Here is a 19452-nt window from a genome sequence, read left to right as displayed (position 1 = left end):
ATATACCATCACCTATTGGAGAGGGAAATATATTTATTTTGCCAAACCCCATCACAAAAGCATATTAGGAAAAAATGAGAATTCATCAGAACAGGGACAGCAGAAGCAATCTGTGGTTTTTTTGTTTTTATTGCAAGACTTACCAAAAAAGTTCTTTAACTTAAAGTTGAAATGCCACAAGAATTTCTAACAGCTAGATATTTGGAATTGAAAAAGAGAAAGTCACTGGTGGATTAAATACAGCGGAATAATCTAACCAGCATGCAGATTATGGAAAATTTAGAAGACATCACATATTGTTAAAAAGACAAGAATCATTTGGTGAAGTTAGTATACTGATCATAAAGCCCCACTAATAGGGACATAATATGCATAATGCTCTTTAAAAATCTAGCGCCTAATGTGTATTATTTGAGTGTCTGAATAATCCTCTGACCTCCCTGAGCCATCTTTACTTTTTATAGATAATTAAATACGCAGACATACAGGGCTTACAAAATATACACAAGAAAGAATACAGATTTTGTGCCATACTGTTTATAATGAAAGTACACAGGTATGGTATTGAAGTATTTTGAATAATAATTGTAGAGACGTACAACAACTGATTTTAAAACCTTACCCTTAAGAAACTTAAATATTACCAAATATTTAAAATACAAGAGGATCAGAGGAAACCTAGGTTCAAAAAAGGCTGTCTCTTTAAGAGACCACAGTATTTAAATTGCTCTTTGCAAGCCAGCATTTTATTTTACGAGTGAGTAATCCCAATTCACTATTTCAACGTTAAATGGTATTAAAAAAACCTGTCTGTATGAAGAGTGGATTTCTTACTCTTAACTCTCATTCAGTGATGCTGATGTTGTGTGGATAAATCTAATCTTCCCGCTACATAGGGCCTAACATGCTGCCTTTCAGCAGCAAATCCCTGTAGCAAATTCTTTTCATACAAATTTGTAACGATGTGTGGAGCTATTTTCACATGAAGAATTTGTAATAAATATTTATCTGCATATGAAACCTAGCATGCAGAATCAAAAATGCATGCAGTAGCAAGACACAACCTAGGACCTTCTGAGCTAATAAATACAGGCTTATATCACTGGAGGTAAAGGAAGGAATCACTTTTGTCAGTAATTTTTAAGGGTTCTCCTTAGGTTGCTGGACAGTGCCATGATGACAAACACATGATCAGGTCTCACATTTCATCCAGCAGAGCACAGTAATTCACAAACACATGTAATCAGTAGATTACAAGTCCTGAGACAGGTAGTAAATATCACAAGTAGGACAGGGTGGGAAACAATTGTCCCATCCCCTGAGAATCTTTGAGATTTCAAATCCCCCCCCCATTATGATGAAAAGTCAAAATAGTGGAAGTTTTCATGAACTGACAGACAAGAAGTTTTGTTTGGCTCAAAACATTTTGTTTCTATAATTTAAAAAAAAAAAATCAACATTGAAACAAGTTATTAAAGAAAGCATAAATTAATTTTCTAAATGCAAACTCAATTCAAACTGAAGAAGCAAAACTTTTCGTTCAGAAGAGGCTGAAAGAGGACGTTTTGACAATTGAAAAAATTGAGAATTTTCAGTCAAGTCAGAAATTCATCAAAACCAAAACTGTTCATAGGAAAGGAGTGGGTTTTGATGAAGTGGCATTCTCTCCCCCTGAAAAAAAGTCAGAAATTTTTCAGCCAACTGTAGTTACAGGTTTAATTCAATTCCCTCCACAGGAGTCATTTAGAATCCTTCATTAGAGGGTGTGATGTGTCAGTGGTTGAAAAGAAAACAAAACCTGAAAGAGCCACTATAACACTGAACAAATAACTGTATTTGAATAAGAAAAAACCCCACAGTATTATCCCCAAGGCTGCTCAGTTGTTTTCTGTTCCACTGCTTAGCTTCTTCCTAGAACCTTCCTCTGGCTTCCTGCTACACTTAAAAAACAAAACAAACAAACAAACAAACAAAAAACTACACAGTACATGTTATTCAAAGATATGTCTACATGACATTTAGGATTCAGCCTCCCAGCTCAGGTCAACAGACTCAGGCTAGCGGGGCCTCAAACTAGTGTTCTACAAAATAGCTGCATAGGCAATGCTTTGAAGATGCAACTCAGACTGGAGCCTGGGCTTTGAAGTCTGGGGGGATGGGTTGGGTGGGCTTCACTACATTAAAAAGGATTAGATAGTTTGGTAAAACTCTTCAAAGAGGTTTGAAAAACATGCAGGTTTTTTCCCCCAAGTGTTCTGCTTTTTTAAAAGAAAAAAAAGAATGCAGACACCTTTCTGACTTAAAAGTGCTACTGTATCTTACGGCAGGGACTAAAAAACCCACACCTTTCAGGCTCACAGCCTGCCTAGCTGCACTGGTGCCATTATTGTTTGTCCTGTGGTAGCACCCAAAGGCAGGAATCAGGATTAGGGCCCTGTTGTGCTAAGTATCATGTCCATAGGAAGACATGGTCCATGACTGAAAAAACAAAACAAAACCTCAGTCTAATTTAGAGTGAGATGCAACAAGGAGTTTAACAAAGCATGGAAAGAAGCAGAGGAAGAACGAGGAAACCAGTAACGAGCTCACTTGGCTCCACAGACTAGAAGTGTGCCAAGCAGGATGGCTCCAAATCAGTTACAAAGTTGTTCTAAGGAGCCTACGGGCATCTGAGGGCATCTGCCAGCCTAGGTCTACAGACGTGTTTATGTTGGTTTTGTTGTTTTCATGTTTTCTCGAATGCTTTTGCCTTAAGAATAAGTGTGCTTGCTTAGAAAGAGCATACAATGCACAGGGGCTGGTCTTTAGGCAGATTAGGTTGCTGGGGCTCTGAGAGGACAGCAACAGGCTGTGCAGCCTTAAACACCCCCAGTGTCCCTGTCCAGTGACAGGTGATGACTGGAGACCCAAGACCTAGGTGGGCACTCCTGGAGTGGACCACAGAGGTGCAAGGGAGTAGATGCAGTTACCCTGCAACTGTGACACAACTGTGTGGAAATCACAAAATTACCCCAATGTTATTTTTTCCCATAGCAGGGAGGTGGAAGTGATTCATGGCTGCTCATGGGTTGGGGGGAGAGGGGGAGGGGGACGACGACACGACAGTGGGCTCCAGCTTTGAACCCCAGGTGGGCTGCCTGCCAGAGCCAGGGAGGAAATGTGAAGTCAGCAGCCATGACACTGACAAGAATGCAGATTTCACTGCTGGTAGGCTCCCTGCTGTGAAGTTGAGCCCTGAGGACTCACAGCTGGGGTAAGAGGGCTCCAGCTGAGAGTCCTGCACAGCTGTCAGTGCCCCAGTTCAGTTGGTGCAAGAGCTCCTGGTGTTAACGCATGCCACCAGCAGGATAGTGTGAACATGAGCTGATTTAATGATTGCACTGGCTATAGATCGACCCAACTTATGTCGACTTAAATTTGTAGTCGAGACAAGCACACAGCAACAAAAAAAACAAGTAATAATCATCATCATAGCTGGCTGGCAGCTATGTGCATTCTCAGCAATGCCATTCTCAGCATTGTGCCACCTATGTGATTATCGGACATACTATGATGGCTGCCTAAATAAATGACTTGCCATGGTAAACACAGAAGAACCAACGCATGGCAACAGATTTCCTTTCTTTTATGCTGCTACAATGACAAGCAGTCTTAGTGGTACATTCAGCAATTATACAAAAAAAAAAAAAATCTAAAACTTTAAGCTTGCTTGTACTAACCTTTTTCTAAGAGCCCTGTAAACTGAATATACTCACTAGTTTACCCAGTTTATCCCTTGGGCTCCAATGCAGTACTGTTAGGCTATTTTCCCTAGTGCTTTTACTAGAATTTTCTAAATTGCCACATCATTTCATTTGTAATACGAGCTAGTTCACTTTACAATAAGTAACGTTGTCCTGTACAAGCCCAAAAATGTTCTAACTGATCCAAACAAATGTTTAATAAAATACAATATTTTAAATTTCCCCAATCCCTTTGGCACAGATGAATTTCAAGTTTTATCCCACAGTTGGTTTTATTGCCAAAAGGGGACTTATACATGAAATGCTGTCAAGTTAGATTGCTGCACCATTAGTGCTATAAAAGTATAGAATTATATTCTTACACTAAGTGATCGAATGAAAATCCAGAAAATTCAAACAATAATCCAAGTGGGTTTGTCTGTGTTTCTAGGGCAATCCTTCCCCCTATCCCTCACAATAAACCTGTTCTGGAGGGCCCTTCACACAAACATACAAAAGAATCTCTTGGTTTAACATATTGTACTTGGAAAACATACTTTTGCCTCTAATATTCTGTACTATGCAAAACGCATTACCATTGTGCATTGGAACAATGCCTAAATGCTGTAGTATTTGTGTGCTTCCTAAATATGGTTGTACTAGGATCTATAAAATAGGTTTACCTAGAGATCTTCTATTATGAGAAGTGTTCTCAATATGTCTGAGGCCCAATCCTGCATTGTGATCAGGGGAGGGAGTGGATTGCCAGGCACAGTGAAATGTAGGAGCAAGGTCTAAATTAGTTTATGGCAGGATTAGTACAGTCTTGCCCTATTTGAAATAGGGGCTTTGATTACATGTGCATGTTTATATATCTGAATTACTCCTGTTTAAGAAGCTTGCAACTAAAATGTAAGTACATAGTCAAACATGTGCCAATACTCTTTATTTTATTTTATTTTTTTTTTGGGGGGGGGGGAAGGAATCGCAACATACAAAGGCATGTAGCAAATTTATGGGTGTGTATGAGAATGCTCCAGTGGCCAAGCTCTATGCACATTTATCATCTTCATGCTCCATTGTGCAACTACTTTAATCTTTTGAGCAGATTCCAGAATAAGGGGTGTGCAGAGGAACTGTCACACTAGGAGCGACTGAAGGGGAATTCCTGCCTCAGAGAAGTATAATTACTCCAAACTCCCTATGCACAGGGGAAAATGCATTCACTACTACACCTTTTCAGGAGCATACTCCCTCCTGCACACTGGTCCTGTTCTTGAGCTAGAGATCAGTCATAACCCTGCCTAGGCCCTGCTCCTTCTGGGTTTGATTGTATCACTGGGGCATAGGGCATGAGTAGTCCATGCAAACACAGCTACCCTTACAAGGGCAAGGTTCTTGCATGGTTGTTTTCCCAGCTCCAGAACACCAAACTTTGTATTAATCCATATTCAAATTTAAATCCACATCTTGCACTCCTCCCTGCTTGTTGCACTGCTCTGACTCCATCAGATGATCCATGCTGTTTTTTATATAGATGAGAGTTAGAGAGTTTTGGCAGGAGATCTCCCTAGTGAGAACATTTAAAATAATTATACTATTTAAAGTATTTATGTATGAGAGATTGGAGATGAATGAGTGGGTTCTGCTAGGTCTCAGTAGGAAAGAATTTAAAAAAAACCCAAACCTCTAACGTACCATTCAACAAGAAAGTTTACATCCTCCTAGCAATTGTGTGAAAGATCAAGCCGTGCCCATTTTAAAAGTCAGCACCAAGTAACTCCAGCTGTCTTTCAAATCAAGTCTATTAAAAAGAAAACCAGAGAAGAGAGGAATATTTATATTTGGCTAAAATGACAAATCCACAGGTCTGTTTAGCAGGGGCAGTTTTACTGACTTAATCAAGATTATGTTGTATTAAAAGAGTACAAAATTTAAAAGTCATAGCAGGATATCAAAAGATCAGGCACATAGGCGGTATTTGACAGTCTTAAAGCTTTGGCAAGGACAGCCCTCTAAGTGTGTTCAAAGCATCAAACAGTGAAGCATACTGTCACCACAAATAAGAAAAAAGTAATTTATTCCTGTTGGGAAAAACATACCCATTATTCAAGTATATAGAAACTTACCCTTTGGAAAAATAAAGGTTTCTGATAAATAGAAACTTGTGCTGTAAATTCAGTCACCTTTTATCAACTATAGCTTCCTCTTAGTATTTCTTAAAAATTGATGTGGCCTTAAGCTACCAACCAACAATACTTAGCTCCAACATGGCTCTTTTCATTTTCAGGCATAAAGACTTTCTATGGATAGCAGTTCATGAGCCACTATTTGCCTTTTTGTGCCACAGAAACCTGCTCAGATTCCACTGGTTGGATCTCCACACCGGGCTGTTGATTTAGGTTCCCCCCACTAACACCTTTACAGTTTTGTGCAGCAATACTACTCACAATATCCCTTTTGTCCTCGGCCCTTTTCCCAGGGACCAAGAGAAGAGGTTTCCCTTCCTGAAGAATTCCCTGACTCTGGGCTCTGCTTCTCTCCTTTGCACTTCCTTCCTGCTCAGATGAGCTAATTAATCCTATAGCTCACCCAAGTTTGCTATTCTGACAAATTAATTACATTTTATGCCCCAATCAGACCTCTGTGGGGGAGCTAATTAATGCCAGACTGGTCAGGTGCAGGCTTCTGTCGTCTTCCTTCACTCTGTCACAGTAGGCAAGTGTTGTTTCCCCCTAATTTAGGGAGGAGATAACTTCAGCACAAGAGGGGTTAAGTGAATTGTCCCAGCTCCCATAGTGAATCAAGAGCAGAGCTGGAAACAATCTTGGAGTGGAAGCCTGGGCCCATTGAAGTCAATGGGAGTTCTGTCATGGACTTCAGCAGAACTAGAATTTTACTTCAAGGTCCTGATTCCAGGCTGGTGCCCCTTGCCTACTAATACCTGTGGCACTTGCTTCCTCCCTCCTGTCTCCCAGGACAAGTTCCACTGGAAGGAGCTCTGTAGGAGAGAGAGCACAACTTGAAGGTTTATTAATGTTCCTAGGGAAAGGGGAAGGGGTGGGGGCAGTGAAAGGAGTCATCTGACCCTACAACAGCCCCTCTTATTCCAGGTAAACCCCCACCCCACAGTCCTTGGATACTCTAGAATGACCCAGTGTGTTGGAAAAGGGAATGGGCTGGGAGTTGAAGATTTGCCTGCTTGGAATGCGTGCATGGAAGTGCTCTTCTCTATTTCTGGATCTCAGTGGGATGATCTAGCTCATGATTTTAGATGAATTTGTCTCCATCTTCCCAGCACAATACATTTTTCTAGTTCAAGTCTCCATAAGCCTCCCTTACCTCATGCTAGACACAAGCACAATACCCAGCAGAGAACCAGTCCTTTATTTTATCCCATCTGTTTCTTGTCCCTAAGTCAATGTTTGCTGCACTTGACTAATTTTTGTCGTGCTGTCATAGACTCCTGCCTTCGCATACTGCAGATTAATCTATTACACAGTATGATTTTAAATACTTTCACAAGAGTCAGATAATTATGACTTGCATTCATGCTGATCAATTTAGTAATGTACAAAAAATATTCAAGCTAATTTGTTAAGCTTGGGTTTTCAATGATGAATCCATGCTGGCTGTTTCTTATTAAATTATACATCCCTTGTACTATAGAAACATCTCCAATATCTTCCAGATGACTGAAATCAGGTTCAGCTGTATTGTGATTTGGCAGCTCCATTGATGTTTTTGCTTACTTATGGGAACTACATTTGCAAACTTCAGTCCTCTTGTACCATCCTTTGTCTTTTAATGAGACAAAACTCTCAAAGGTTCTGATTTCCCTGGTGCCTCTTGCCATTTAAAGCCTTGGAGACTCACAAGTTTTCAAAAAAGAGCTATTCTACTCAACTAATTCATCACGGTGTTTTTGGACCTTATCAATTACAAGATTCAATTTTGATACAAATTGGGGTACCTAGTTCATGTTGCAATGGGGCAATTCATTTGTATCATGTTAAACTAGGTTGTTAAATACATGAAAAAAACAAAATAGCATTTCAAATCAGGGACTAGCATCATTAGTTGCAAAAAAAAAAAAAAAAAGTCACTCTGGGTATCTTAAGCCAATGGGATTTGCCTGTACTTACCATCTTGATGTTCTTTACTTCCACTATCCATAGATACTCCTAATGTCAAAGAGCTCCAGGTTCCTTCCACCGTGTGCAGCAAAACAGATTTAATTTTTTTTTTAAACATTCTGCAATTCTGCCTCCCACTCTCACATACTCTACAAGGTTGTGGAGACTGAAAGGGAAAAAATAAGTAAGTGTCACAGGCCAGGGATAGGTGACAAATCTTAAATACAAACCTAAGCATGCCAAGTTAGACATGCTGACACTCTCCCCTCTAGGCTGTAAGCATTTCCCCAACTAAGGCAGTGCCACTGCAGCTCTGCAACCTGTCCCATTACATGGCAGAGGAAAGAGTGTTCAGCCAAAACAAAAACAAAAATTCATAAAGGAAGTCTGATTATGCCAACAGCATAACTCTGTGGGGCTCAGTTTAATTTTATTTTAACAATTGTAAGTCTGATTTCCTCCCATGACAGTTAAACAGAATGTCCCATGGGGCTTTATCCACCCAAGTAACAATTTAATTATGTTTTGTGCAATAATTTCCACACTGCTACAGCAAAGTCCACTGATATGTGATCCCTATCTTTTGACACCTAAACATTTCCTGTTCAACTAGATGCAACAGAAGATCTGCTGATTCATCCACTCACGCTCACTGCCTAGTCAGAGAATGAGCTCTCCATACAGCTGGAGAGAGATTTCTTGTCCACAATTATGCCACTATGGACATCCAAAAGTTTCTTCAGTCTATTACTCACTGTCTAGCAGCAATACTGAATGTCACTTCAGGGAACACATTCAACCAAAAAGATTAATTTTCCGTGACAGAAAGATTGTTCTCCAAAATGATCCTGCTGAATTAGAAATTTTAGCATCTCAGTATGAATATACTGTGGATAGTATTTCTAACAAGGTGTTTTTTAAAAAAACAAACAAACCCCAACAGATCAAAATCCATGGGCAAATCAAACATTTCACTCAAGGGGATAATAGGTAAATCAATTTCATATGATAAAGAGGCAGCCATAATTGTTCAAGTAATGACTTCATAGATTTACTACTATTCTTTCTACTGAATCACTCTCTCTTTAATGTTTCTTTCGGCTATTAATTTCATTGTGATGTAATATAGCAAAGCAAGCTAAAAACCCCACTATTTGTGCATTGCTTTTCCCCCCTCAAATCTCTGCTTCCCTGCAGTCAGTCAATATTCTGCTTGAAGATTTGCTGATGTTTATAAATGAGATCCAACAACTGCTTTCATTAGGAAATTTTACTGGCACCCTTCAACCACTATTTCCACTCTGTTTCTTGAGTACTCTATGGATGAAGATAGAAAAGGTGAGGCAATGTGTACAGTGTGCATATTCTGATGCTGGCAGGCCAGGTGTCAGCTCATGACAAGTTTGCTGAGTCTTACTGAACACTGACAAATACATAGCTGGAAACCAGTCTGGCTTGTTTGTGTTACTATTGTCAAAATAGGTATTAGTTATAAAAATGTGTTTAGACTTTAAGAAATGCTTGTAGGATGTTGCATCTTACTAATATCTGTATACCATGTTTGCTCTGTAACTATACAAATAGGTTCGGCAAGACTGTTAACCCCTTCCCCCCAACCCCGACTCAGGGAGAAGCATTACCAGGTATGGCATGCTAGTTTAACACAAGAGGTGTCATCTCCCCAACAAAAGGAGGCCTAGAAACAACATGCCAATTGGAATATAAATATTATACTTACATTTCAGTGTATAGTACATAAAGCAGGATAAACAAATAATCGTCAGAATGAAATTTTAGGTTGTACTGACTTTGCTAGTGCTTTTTATGTAGCCTGTTGTAAAACTAGGCAAACATATCTAGATGATTTGATGTACCTTGTGGAAGATCTCTGTGTACCCTCCAGGGGTACGTATACCCCTGGTTGAGACCCACTGGTTTAAAGGACCATCTATCATAAAGGCAGGCTTGCCTGGGTGGCAAGATAGAGTGCCAAAGGGGACTGTGACGCAGTGGTAAGACTGTTATAGTGCTTTAGGAGTTCACACTTGTTCTAGAACTAGATTTCACCAGCCAAGTAACATGTAACCAGTTTGGTGTCTGTGCTTTGTTTCTTGACAGTCTGCACTGAAGTTTGACAGTTGTGAGCTATAGGATAGAGTCTTATGCTTAGATCAGTGATCTAGGAGTCCAGGGCATCTGGATTTATTCTATGGACAGACAGTGACATGCTCTAACACTTTGAGGGCTCATTAAACCTCTGTGGCTATCATATGTATGAGATAGCACTCTTGACAAAGTTCACACTATGATATCTTTATGACAAGGACTATATCAGTCAAAGGTATTATGATAGGGCTAGGAGTGCACACACATACCACTCCAATTAAAGTGATTCATTCCAGTCATGCCTTTATATTTCTATCAGGAGTGTTTGTGTTCATTTGTGTCACCCATAGTGTTTATATATTATTATACAATTTATACAGAGACAAATATTAAACTTTTGGTGCTACATCATGGTTTTCTCCCCATGAAGTGAAGAGTTTAGGAATATTGGAAAATATCTTAACATAACATGACAAATTAGAAAGTCAGGATGATGCATTTAAAATGTAAACAAATTATGGGTAAGGCATTCACTGAGAGCTGAGCTAGCTGTTAGATGTGTAGAACAGAAGTAGTTAAATGGGAAGAACAATTAAGCATAGTTTTATATGCATCAAAATATAGCTTTCAGAATCAAACAGAACGTTAGTTATTCATGTCAAAATTTGACCTGCAGTGATCTAGAGGAGCAAGTAAAACAATGGCTGGAAATCAAAGCTAAATCTTTCAAAACTATAGAATGAATGTACTGAAAGTAAAAAAAGAAAATACTTCAGGAAAGTTTATTTATAAACCAAAGGGGAAAAAAGGTGCCTTATTCCTAATGTCCCTGAACTCACAAAATACTGATTTCTAGCTTCAAACTTTGTACCAGAGACAAGTGGGAATGCTATGGTTTTGCCCTCGGCAACTAAAAGAAGATACTAGGAAAGAAAGTTAAAAGGGAAATGAAAACAGATTGCCTTAGAAAGGGCTCAAAAAGAGATTTTCAAAGCAGTTTCTCATCAACAGATGACAAAGAAAGGGATTTGTCAAGCTGATTCAACCTGCCAAGAGCAACAGGCAGCAAATATTGGTACTAAGTGTTTTCTTATATGGTGCAAAATGCTCTCCACACTAGCTAATCAGATATATTATTGCTGCGCTCCAACACTGTGCTCAACATCATAAAAAGCCCCATAAAGTATAGAGAATCCCCAGGCAGACAACTTATAAACCAATGATCAAATTGTCCAAACCTATTAAATTTGGGACTTAGGTATATATCAACCATCAAGAAGAATCTGATAAGGAGATACAGACATTATGCATGCCAGGCAGTCAGACTGAGAACAAATCACAAAGAAAGGCAAGTGCTTAAACAAAATTCCTGAGGAGATGTAAACAAGTGAATAGCATTTTTTTGCTAGAAAAATTAACATAACAAAGCTGCAGGAAGACAAATCAAAAGAATACAAGACTTAAAGGAAAGTGTAAATCTTCAGCTTTACTATCCAGTATTAAAACAAGGCTTATAAGCATTTTTTTTTTTTAAATGTGAAGGCCAGACTCCAGGAAAATGAATAAAGAATGAATTCAAGGAAGGAGCATGTGGACTTGTTTTAATAAATACAGGCCAAATAATGTGGTCCTTAAATCTCACAAGATCCACTGAAGTTTTATTGGGATTAAATTAGCCCAATTAAATTAAATTAAAATTGTCACATACAGTGGTTACTTCCTAGAAATGCAGACAGTCAGGAGAAGACAAAGTTTCATTCTCCTCCCAGAATTCACTTCCTTAGTTTGTTACAAAGAGCTGCATAACTCATTAAGTGTTGAGTTGTGACCTCACAATGAAGCCCAAGTAAGGGACAGCGTAGACCTGCACTTTCCTAGGAGCTGAGCAAGAACCATGTCTACGCTAGCAAGCTTACAGTAGCAGAGCTTTACCATGCAGCCATGCTGCAGTAAGGTCACTTATGTAGCTGCTGTATGCAGATGAGCTCTCCCGTTGACATAATAAAAACCACCTCAATATGCAGCGGTAGCTATGTTAGCAGGAAAAGCTCTCCCACCAACATGGCAGTGTACACACTGCCATTTATGCCAGCAAAACTTATGTTGCTTGGGGGGCACGTGTTTTTTTCCACATCCCTGAGCAACATAAATTTTACTGACATACATTGTAGTGTAGACATGGCCTAGGAGTCAGAAGCTTGTCTCTGCTTCTCCCCTGCTGTTAGAGGCATGTGGAGTGAAGATGGGGCCAGGGGGAGGAAATAAACTGGACTACTAATTCTTGTGCCAGCTCAGCTGTGCTGGCTTGCTTATTATGAAGGAAGATCTTGAGTCACGGCTCCACCTACTCCCCACCCACCCACCTGTCTGTAATGGGGAATAGCCTGGCAGCTGTGACTGTCCCACTTCTGTAGGGCCTTGTGGCATTCCATAGGATCCTTTACACCCAGGCACACAGCAAGGCTTATGACAGAGCTTATGACTAAAGCAGGGAAACATTTATAGTAGGGTGCAACTAATAGTGGCTGTGTGCCAAATAGTGCATTCCACGTACCAAAAAACCCAAAAATGTAATTGCATTGTTATAACTGGGGTATGGTTCTCCACCTACTGGTACAGGTGGTGTTCTGAGTCCCAGAGAAAGAAATCTGAGGGGCAAAAAGCTGTACAAAAAACAAACAAACAAAAATACAAAAAGCAGAGAGGCTAGTTTTATTTCCATGCCTGTTGCAGAGAGGGAATGTCTAACGCTAAGGGGAGGGGGCAGAAATAAAAGTGGATATTTTTGATCTTCAGTTTCTGCCTTCATAACCTGATGCCTCTGGAGCCCCAGTAAGTGGTGTGTTTGCGGGGGTGGAGTGGGGAGGCAGAGTATCCAAGATAATATCTGCTCACTCAGCATTAGTTAATACAGGCTCTCGATGGGCAGGGGGAAGCCAGAAGAAAGAGGAGGATACCTAAGGGACTGGCTATCCTCACCACTTTGCCTACTGTGGATCCCAACCCTGCGCATCATCTGCAGTGGGGCTTCTAGTGGGTTATGAAGCGGAGAACATACTGCACAGGCAGCACCCTGGCCTTCACAACCCTAAAGGTCCTCTCAGCTCACAGATCCACCTATTTTTCAGGCCCACTACCTCCAAGGAAGTAGAGGGGATGATCACTTGGTTTGACACACTGGAGAGGGATGGAACTGAGAATCTCTTGATCAGTGAATAGCATCATGTCCTCGGTATGTCCTTAAGTGACAGACTTGCTCAACTTTGCCTTGAGGTCTCTAGCCATAAGAGCATGAGACAGCCTTTAAGATTAACTACTACTCATTCATCAATTTAGAAGTCCCAATTATTGAACTGGGCAGAATATAGTAAATTTAGACTTTAAATAGCAAGGTAAGTGTCATTTATCACCAGAATTTTAGCTATTATTCAAGTCACATAATAATAGCAGCATATGGCAAGTTAATTTGCAGGGTCTGAGGTGGCTAGGCAAAAGCTGTAAAACAGATTTATAGAAGAGTAAATCCCAAAGACAAAAAACCAAAACTACAGCGTTATAATAAATGTCAAGATTTACAAAAAATCTGCTAGTCATGTGACTAACCCACTGTGTTCCCAGAGCAATTCAGAATTCATCATCATGTGAAATAGCACTCTGCTCCATTAATTACCATTAGCCTTAGGCAGCTTGGAGGACCCTTTCCATTGTCCTTTTCTGGGATGGAGTATGGTGTGGCAGGGCTGCAAAGCCTCCAGCAGGGGGCTTCAGGGCCTAGTCCACCACATCACAAGGAGTTTTTAAACTAAGGGCTAGGAGAAAGCTGATGAGTGTGGAAGAGCGCACGGTTTGGATAGACATCCCTTAAGGGATGATTTATTAAAAAGGGATTTATGAAGATTTAAGGGATTTATTAGAAAGAGTAGAGGATAGACGTTGATAAACAAGTTGGAACTGAAGAGAAACCATCAAACAAAAAAAATCCCATCTGTTCATCATGTGAAGGCAGACAATATTGACAAATTTTAAAGTGCTTGTTTATAAATGCAAAGAGTTTAAATACTAAGATGGGTGAATTAGTGTGCCTAGTATTAGGAGGACATTGCTATAATAGACATCACAGAAACTTGGTGGAATGATGATAATCAATGAGACACAGTAATCCCAGGGTACATTATATAGGAATGACAGAGTAGGTTGCGCTGGTATGGGAGTGGAACTATATGTGAAAAAAGCATAGTCTCAACTATTGTAAAAATCTTAAATGAATCAAACTGTACTACAGAATCTATATGGCTAGAAATTCCATGCTTTAATAATAATAACATAGCAATAGGAATATATTACCAACTGCCTGACCGGGCTGATGGTGATTGTGAAATGCTCAGGGACTTTAGAGAGGCTACAAAAACAGAAAACTCAAAAATGGGGGATTTCAACTATCCCCATATTGATTGGGTATGTACACACCTCAAGACAGGATGCAGAGAGAATATCTAGACACCACTAGTGACTGCTTCTCAGCGCAAGTAGTCCTGGAACCTAGAGAGGTCATTGTTGATTTAGTCCTAAGTGGTGCAAGGATCTGGAAATGGTGCAAGAGGTGGATATAGCTGAATCACTCAATAATAGTGACTATAATGTAATTAAATGTAACATCCTTGTAAAGGGGGGGAGGGACAACAAAGAAACCCACTATAGTAGCATTTAACTGCAAAATGTGGAATAGTACAAAAATGAGGCAACTACTTAAACAGAAATTAAAAAGGAACAGTCACAAGAGTGAAATGCCTGCAAGTTTCATGGAAGCTATTTAAACACATACCATAGAGGCTCAAATAAAAATAACCACAGTAAGAGGACCAGAAAATGCCATCATGGATAAAACAGTAGAGGTGGTGGTTAGAGACATCTTTTAAAAACTGGAAGCTGAGGAGAATGGAAAGGAGCATAGATTCTGGCAAATTAAGTATAGTTAGGCTAGCAAAAAGGACTATTTGAAGAGCACTAGCAAGCGACAGAAAAACTAATGGCAATCTGCATTTATGGCAAGTCCAAGTCTCTTGTAACAGCCCTAAATACATTTGAGATAGGTGTCACTCACTGTAGGTGAGGCCTCCTCCTGGCCATCCTTGGGATTAGCTTTACCACCCATTGTCCTCTGCTTGAGCAGTACCACATCCTCAGTGGCTAGTAAGAGAGCCCAGGCCTGCCCTCTACTCTGGGTTCCAGCACAGGCACCCTCTAATCAGCAGCCAAGGTCTGCATTCTTATTCCTTCCTGCTTTCCCCCTGAGGCTACGTGTACACAGATGGTGGCAAAATCGCTGCCGCCAGATCGATCTTTCAGGATCGACTGAGCAGTCAGTGAGATCTGCTCAATTGATCAGGAAGTCGACTGAGTAAGTCCACCCCCTCAAGTAGTGTAGCGCTGAGTCAACGGGAACGCTGTTCCTGTCGGCTCAGCACAGTGTGAACAGCGCACAGAAGGTAAGCTGAGCAGTCAACGTTAGTTATGCAAACTACGCAGAGTAGTTTGCGTAACTCCCGTCGACTGCCACCGAATCGCGCAGTCAGTGTGAACCAGCCCTGAGTCTACTCCTTTCCTTCTTCTCTGGATTGTTAGCCTCCCAACTCCCTCTTCCCAGGGATGGACAGTGGACTATCCTCTATAGTCCTAACACACATCCCTTTTCCCAGGGAGTGACTGCAGTCTGCCTTCCAAAAGCCCCCTTCTGTTGCCAGCCCTGGCTTATGTAAGCCCTGCCTGTCCCAGCCCAGCTGAGCCTCATGTCTAATGAATCAATCCTGCTCCCTGGCTCCTCCAGGTGCAGCCTGGGCAGTTAATTGGGCCTAATTTACCTCTCAGGGTCAGTGTGGGGAATACAGCCCATCTCAACATTTCAAAGTTTTCATGGGTTAACTCCAGGAAGACTTCAATAGTAATGAATGACAGCAATCACCTTCTGACAGCTTACTCTGTGTGAAATGAGTTGGTAGTGAAGCTGGACAAATATTGCAAGAAGTATTCACTTTAAATTAAAAAGGACTTTGCTTTGGCTCTACTCGCAATCCTTTGTTTGCTTTCCTGATCATTTTAGTGAGTGAGTTTAACTTGCATGAATGGCCATGGATAACAAACCTTAAGACAATAGGACACTAATAGGCATAGCGGGAGGGCAGAGATCCCATAACTAAGGTCCTTTTAGTTTTCCATGCCACGGCTTAACAACACTCTTATGGTCAGTGCAGTGAGGACCATGCAGTTTCCTCAATGCAATGAGAAGAAAGACTACACCAAGCTAATAAATCTCAATAGCCGAAGGTACCATAAATGAGGTAAGGACATTTCTGTTCTAGAAAAAGATTTAACATGTTCTAAAAATTACCCAATCCCATGTACTGCTACATCTCCAAGAGATTCCAGGGTCCAGTGCCTTCCTCAAAATAATCCTCCTACTAAGGAAACAGTGCTGTGTGGTTTACAAAACCAATCACAACTAACTCACACAACCAAGGTTTTCAACATTAAGTATCACTTACTCTAATCAATCTGTTAACAATCAAATCTGAAAATTAAAAAAAATCTAACTCACTCACACATACACATAATTGGGCTTCTCGGAAAACTAACTGCTTGCAGACATTCCAAAAGAATAGACTGTTGAGTAAATTACTATTTGCAAATTCACTTAGCTCTCCTGGGTAGCATCCATTCCATTTCTAGTGCACAACTGTCATCATCTCATCACCAACATTAAGTGGTACACTCGATAATTTCAGGAAGGAGGCTGAGGACTAGCTCGACAGTGAATCATTAAGGCTGAAAGGAATCTCCAGCAGCCCCAGCCCATAGACTGGAAACATTCAAGGCTACATTAGGCACCAAAGATATAATTCCACAAAGCTGTTAGTTGAATTGCAGCAGAAAGCATCTCAGTTGAATACTAACTTTTCTTTCCCTTCTGACTAATAGAAATAATTTGTCCCTGTTCTTTTAAATACCTTTTTACATATTTGAAGAGCATTATCTCCTCCTAATTATCTTCTCTGCAGATTAAACATGCTTTAATCTTGCTCTTAGATCTAGCTTCTGAACTCCCCAATTTGTCTTTTTTTGAAGAATGGGTCTCCCATGCTGATGGCCATATTCCAAATAAAGTCTAGATTGACTAACCAATGACAAAAAGACTATGACATAATTGTTATGTCTCATTTTACCCAGAATTCCCACATTGTATATGTGATGCTGGCTGGATTGGGGAGGGGAGGCCTTTATTATATTAAATAACATCAATATGTCAAAATCATAATAATTCATATGAGATATGCTGTGTCAGGTACTGTTAGAAAGGCTATAATGTGCTAAATAAGATGATAATGTTTATGTTCATGTGTTATATGTGGAAGGGAAGTTATGGATATGTTTGTATCTATATTTCAATTTGTACTGTGTTTCTGAGTGACACCCCAGACAGGATGGCTGCAGCACTAGCCTCCTTAATGGGCAATTAAGGAAACACATAAGTACAACGGGCCCAGGGGGACAAGCCAGAGATATACCTGATGAGTCACAAGGACTTACTCATGTGACCCTGGACTCCATCTTATTCCTGTACATTTTCTACAAGCAGCAATGCAAAGGCCAAAGGACATAAAAGGCAGCTGCATCACATCCATTTTGTCTTCGGTCAGTCTTCAGCTATCTACAACTAAGCTATGAATCAAAGGACTGAGACCCATCCAAGTACTGGATGTACACCAGAGGGATTAGACAAGCCTGCAAACTCCACAATTCTACTAGAAACCTGATATACATGGACTTTCAAATCATTTGTATGTATCTGATTCCTTAGCACCTCTTATAGTTCGTTTCTTTCTCTCTTTTTATAATAAACCTTTAGTTTTAGTTACTAAAGGAATGGTTCGCACGTAGTATTTTGTGTAAGATCCAAACTTATATTGATCTGGTAATGTAGCTGACCCTTTGGCATCAAGAGAATCTTTTTGGTAAAGAGCATAGAATTTTAAATAACTGATCTCTTTACTAGACCTAGTGGCTGATTGGGAGCCGGGGACTGAAATGCAGTAAAGGGGACTGTGTATGTTTATTTTAGCTTCTTGATAACCAGTGTGGGGAATCACAAGCATTGTTTGTGGCTGGTTGGGAAGTCTGACTTCAGTGTCACCCACCAGTGTTGGGAGAATCTGCTCTCCGTTTGCAGCCTGCCCTGACCTTTGCATTTTCAAGTGGCTACCCTAGGCATGGATGGGTCACAGTATACCTGTGCATCTTACTTGTTGATTTGGTCCTATTTTGTACAACTTGCATCACACCATACTATATTTTATCCTAGTTTTGTTAATTGTACTACAAGCATATTTCAATATAATGGAGTGTATATCGACACGACCAGGGAACAAACACCAAAGTGTTAAAAAAGGGAGCAGTCACCTCTTGAACTGCCAGGTATGGGCATGTTAACAGCAGCAGGGATAGAAAGCAGAACAGGATAGCTGCTGAAGAGACAGAGCCACAGTGAAGGGGCGCCACAAGCTCAGACGAGAGAAAGCTTCCCAGAGAAACTAGTGCTCTGCCAGAAGGGATCAGAGAAGATTACTGGGCAGGAGATTCCTGCAAGGCCCTGAGGTAGGAAGCATCCCAGGGAAGCAGTAGGAGATTTAAGCAAAGAAGTCCCTGATTGCATCATTCAGAGGAGAGGGTGGTCCTGGATTCCCCTACTATCCAGGAACAGGGGAAGAGATGGCTGAGAACCTTGTTCAGAGGTGGCAAAAACAAAAGGATATGGGACTTCACTTTTATGTTCCTGCTTTACTTTTATTTCAGCCCTGTTGAAGAAAAAGCTAAGGGAAGAAACTTGTAAAAGTGGCAACACCAGAAAAGTGGTTAAAAGAGGCCCTGAGACAAAAGCCCAAACTTCTGGGACTATTGAGCAAAAATGTCCACTAAGGGGTCTGGTATAACTTTGAGTGAGGCCAGACTCCTTTCAATCCTGAAAAGGGAGAGACACAAGTAACCCTGCCAAAGGACTGTAGTTAGAGAAGGCAGGTTTCATCTGTGAACCACCTAAGGGAAACTGAGGCAAGAACTGCAGTTCCACGGCAGACTGCTGGGGAGCTATTGGGCTGATATCCCTAAGTTACATTCAGTTTCACTATATATATAAATTATATATATATATAAATTAAAATCCAACTCTTTGCTTTTTACTGCCCGCATGGAGCGTTGCTGAATTCTCAGGAATACCTTAAACAGATGAGAGAATGAAGGAACCTTTTATATTCTGCACAGATTTATGAAGATATTATTTGACCTTTAGTTAAGACCTCATTCCAGCTTGTTTAAATAGCTGCAGTGTAGATATTGTAACCATGCATGCATACCAGGCATGGTAAGGGAATACTTTTTTCAACTTCTTACAGATTTCCAAAATTAAGCCAAGCAAAAACAAATAAGCATTCTATTTGTGG

General features: G+C 40.4%; 1 long non-coding RNA gene across 1 annotated transcript in view; it reads right to left on the bottom strand.

Annotated features, from left to right (window-relative positions):
• LOC137143041 (uncharacterized) overlaps nucleotides 1–6305 on the bottom strand; it is a 46765-nt gene extending 40460 nt beyond the window's left edge. Inside the window, exon 1 of the long non-coding RNA XR_010917090.1 lies at nucleotides 6173–6305. This is a non-coding gene — a long non-coding RNA (uncharacterized lncRNA). The remainder of the gene's footprint in view (nucleotides 1–6172) is intronic.
• Between the last annotated feature and the right edge of the window lie 13147 nt (nucleotides 6306–19452).

Source organism: Emydura macquarii, unplaced genomic scaffold, assembly GCF_026122565.2.
Source record: "Emydura macquarii macquarii isolate MOO-44397 ecotype Brisbane River unplaced genomic scaffold, CSIRO-AGI_Emac_v2 contig_3295, whole genome shotgun sequence".
Classification (NCBI taxonomy): Eukaryota; Metazoa; Chordata; order Testudines; family Chelidae; genus Emydura; species Emydura macquarii.
Note: the sequence above shows the minus strand (reverse complement) of the source record. Positions and strands in the feature narration are given on the sequence as shown.